Source organism: Zingiber officinale, chromosome 1B (genome assembly GCF_018446385.1).
Source record: "Zingiber officinale cultivar Zhangliang chromosome 1B, Zo_v1.1, whole genome shotgun sequence".
Lineage (NCBI taxonomy): Eukaryota > Viridiplantae > Streptophyta > Magnoliopsida > Zingiberales > Zingiberaceae > Zingiber > Zingiber officinale.
This window is the reverse complement of record NC_055986.1, coordinates 23267339-23271792: the sequence shown is the minus strand read 5'-3', so window position 1 is coordinate 23271792 and position 4454 is coordinate 23267339. Positions and strand designations below refer to the sequence as shown.

General features: G+C 44.4%; 1 pseudogene; it reads left to right on the top strand.

Moving 5' to 3' along the window:
• Positions 1-3686: 3686 nt before the first annotated feature.
• LOC121993957 lies at positions 3687-3758 on the top strand (annotated as a pseudogene).
• The last annotated feature ends 696 nt before the right edge of the window (positions 3759-4454 follow it).

Genomic DNA, 4454 nt, shown 5'->3' with positions numbered 1-4454 from the left:
TTCTCGGGAACCAAATCAGTAATCACCCAGTTCGCTGGGTTACGAACTGAAGTGCGCTCGGGACAAGGAAGGGTCAATGGAATACCAAAGGTCATAGGGAAGGCAAACTCATTCTCATCCTAACAAATCATCTTCATAGTGAGACAAGAATCGAGGTCGATCCTATCATTACCATGAACCACCTCTAATCCATCAAGCTCACAACCCAGATTGAATGCTATTTGAGTGATCAATCCACCAAAAACTATCATTCCCGAAGATTCCTTAGCTGCCTTAAACAAAGTTTGCAGGAAATGAAATCCGGAATCAAAATCCGCTTTATTCAACATCGCCCAAAGAGAATAGAGTTCTATCTTCTTAACTACTTCATTGCTCTCACCTCGACCAAAGATCATTTTACTCATCACTCTGTGAAGGTATTTAAAGGTCAAGTTTTGCATCCAGGATGCTTTGGCTCTAGAGGGTTCATAAGGGTCTTGTGATCCGGTAATTGACATCCAAAATTCGTTCCACTTAATACCACCATCAAATCCACGCGAACCACCAGTAGGTAACCCAAAACGATAATTAAAATCACTAAAAGTCCACCGAACTTCTTTATTCATCATTCTAAAAGTTATGACCCCTGCATAGTCATCCTCAGAAGGAAATTTAACATCTAACGAGCTCAAAAATTCAAGAACTAGGCAGGGGTGAGTCGGTGCATGGGCGTACATTATATCATTCCAATCTAAAGCACTAATCATCCAATCTATGTCATCCCTAATTCCTAGCACATCCATAGTAGTGGGATCCATATATTTAGTGCATAAAATTTTCCTAGCGACAAGAATATCATATCTAGCTTTTTGCTCATGATTTTCTAAAAATAATACTGAACTCATTTTCATTACCTTCGTTGTGTGCCACCCACTTTCCTTTGCCCTTCGATGGTGAAGCCTTCCCCTTGCCCTTGTCTCCTCTCGGTGCATCTCCTCCGCTTGATCCACCGCTTCCTTGATGAAGTCTCTTCAAGATCTGTGACATGATGTGCAAAGGTTTGAGGAATTTCTTGTGGAGATGGGTCTTGAGGATGGGAGAGGAGAAGGGTGTGCAAAATATGGGAGTTTCTTCTCTCTTTTGGATTTGTGGCTTGAGGAAGTTTTAGATCTAGATGTAGATCTAAGTAAAAGTGAGCTCAAGAGGTGGGAAATCAGGGTTTGACGAAGTGTAGTAACCCAGTGTAGTAGAGAGGAGTTGGGAGAGAGGGAGATGGAAATAGGGGTTTTTGGAGGGGTGGGTGGTGTAAATGGGCAGGGGCATGACCGTGTCTTATAGACACGGCCGGGTCAAACGGGATGTTGCACGACTGTGCCGATTGGCACGACCTCCTTCTTTCTCCCCTCGGCCGAAGTGGCATGGCCGTGCCGGTTGGCACGACCCCTGTCTTTTTCTCCTCTATATGAGTCGCACGGTTGTGCTAGTTGGCACGACCTGGATCTTCTTCCTCTCTGGCAGGGCTGCACGGTCGTGCCAATTGGCACAACCCGTGCCTCTTTCTTCTCTGCACAAGCCACACGGCCGTGCAGAGTTGCACGACCCGTGGCTTTAGTCTCCACGTTGGCTTCACACGACCGTGTGAGGTCACAGGACCAGCTCCTTTAAGCTCGAAGTGGTTCGCTCTTCATCATTTCGGCTCCTTCATCGCCTCCACGCCCATGAAAACGCTCATGGCCAGCTCATGGAGGCTATGCACATCCTGAAAATGAAATACCTAAAATAAAATTCTAGACTAAAACTCACTAGAGAAATAGAACGACAAAAAGGAATGATGAACTAAAATGAAAGAAAAATCCTTGGGTTTCCTCCCAAGAAGCGCTTGTTTTAGGTCTTTAGCTCGACCCCATTTCAGTTAATGCAGACTAAACCTGTGGAAGGATGGCTCTCCTCCTAGGGTCAATGCTCCAGCCTACGCCTTCCGTTTCACTCGTACAGGACAAATGTATTTCTTGTTGCTTGATGGAGGGGAACTCTCATGGAAACTGCACTCCTCGACTTTGTGTATGTTAATCTTGCAAGAATTTCCCTGAGAAGAGGAGTTGCAGATGGAGGAATTAGATAAATCAAACTCGATCTTTTCTTTGCCGATCTCTAAGGATAACCTGTGACTTTTTACATCGATAATGACTCCAGCTGTGGCAAGGAATGGTCTTCCAAGGATAATCGGTATCTTAGGGTCTTCCTCCATATCTAAGATAATGAAATCTGTGGGAACTATACATCCACCCACTTCAACTGGCACATCTTCCACTATTCCCATTGGGTATCTGCATGAATGGTCAACTAATTGCAGTGCCATAGTGGTCAATTTAATGTTCTGGAGACACAACTTCTTGCATAAAGAGTACAGAAGTAGGCTAACGCTGGCCCCCAAGTCGCAGAAGGCTCTCGGTATGAGTTCAGAACCAATTTTGCACGGTATGAAGAAGCTTCCTAGATCCTAAAGCTTTGGTGGAGAATTCACCATAAGAAGAGCGCTGTAATTCTCTATTAATGCTACAGTCTCGAAGTCACCCTTCTGCCTTTTGTTAGATAAAATTTCCTTTAAAAATTTTGCGAACTTTGGCATTTGGTGCAGCACATCTATCAGTGGTACTTCTATGCAGATTTCTTTGATCTTCTTCAGGAATCGGTTGAACTCTTCGTCTTTTTGGGATTCTATAAGCTTCTAAGGAAAAGGGATCGTTTGATTCTGTGGGGCAGCTTGAAGAGTTTCTTCAACCTTCTTAGTAGCCTCTTCTCCATTCCTGTTTTGAGTCTGATTGGGCATTAGGAGAGAGAGATCCTTCTCTGAGTCAAGCTCCTTCTGAGTAACGATTTGAGGATCTCCCACAGTACGTCCACTCCTCAGCTTGATGCGGTTGCAATGTTCCACTGGATTTAAATCTGGCTTCCCTGGGAATGTACCCTGTGCTCTTGAGACGAACTGGGCTATCTTAGCTATCTAGCTGTCTTGCATCTTCTGGTATTTTTCAGAGTTTTCTAGCCTCTGAGTCAGTTGTTTGATATCGTTCCTCATTCCCTTTTGCTCTGAGAGAGCTTCCTCAAGCATCTTTTCAATCCTGGACAGCTGTGAAGGTTGTTGCTGTTGATAGGTCTGTTGTCCAGATTGGTGGTTCTGTTGCCCAGGCTGATAATTCTGATGTGTTGGTCCTTGATCCTAATTATTTCGGTATGAGAAATTGGGGTGATTCCTCCATCCAGGGTTGTATATATTGGAGTATGGATTATTTTGCCTTTGATTGTAGTTGGTTATTGCATCACATTGCTCAAGTTGGTTCATCTGTGCCTGAATCGTCCCAAAGGGGCAGGTGTCTTGAGCGTGATCCGTACCTCCACAAGTGTCGCAAACACATGCCATTGCATTAGCTGTGTTGTTCCCCATGGCATTAGCATCCAACTTTGCAGACATGAGTGTAACTGCATCTATGTCAAATTTCCCTAACGCTTTAAGTGGATTCCCCGTAAAAGAGCCACTGGATTTTTCAGATGCCCATTGATGGTGGTTCTGTGCCATATTCTCTATGATCTCTTCAGCTTCATCGAGGCTTTTGTTCATCAGTGCTCCTGCTGCTGCAGAATCAAGAGATACCTTCGTGTGATAATTTATCCCATTGTAGAAGGTGTGCAGAACCAACCATTTTTCAATGCCATGATGGGGGCACTGTCTTAGCATACTCTTGAATCTATCCCAAGCTTCAAATAATGATTCTGAGTCTATCTGTTTGAAGCTGACAATCAGGTTCCTCATGTGAGCAGTTTTGCTGGGTGGGTAGAACTTATCCAGAAACTTCTGCTCACACTGCTCCCAGGATGATATGCTATCCGCTGGAAGGGAGTTCAGCCACTGCTTGGCTTTGTCTTTCAGGGAAACCCCGAAGAGGAGTAGCCTGACTGATTCTGGAGGGACCCCGTTCACCTTCATGGTGCCACAGATCTCGTAGAACAAGTCTAGGTGGTGGTTTGGGTCCTCATGTGGTCTTCCTCCGAATTGATTTTGCTGGACCATGTGGATTACTGCGGGCTTGATTTCAAAGTTGTTAGCTTCAATGGGCGGTCGGGTGATGCTGGACCGAACCCCTCGTGCATATGGTGTCGTGTAATCTTTCAGCAGTTTGTCGGCCATTTCTGAGGATTCTTGTGCTGCTTGGAATGCCTTCTGTAGATTTCTTCTCCTTAGAAAGGTCCTGTCAATCTCTGGATCAAAGGGTAGTAGCTGTCCTGAAAGGTTAGTTCTACGCATGCAATAATAAGATATGAAATGTGATAGCGGAATAGAAAATAAAAAAAAAAGAAATGAATGCGGAAAATTACGAAAAGAAAAGAAAGTCTAGTCTAATCCGATATGATTTTGCTAATGTTATAGACGTAGTTCCAGATAACGGCGCCAAAAACTTGTTACGATTCCACAAGTG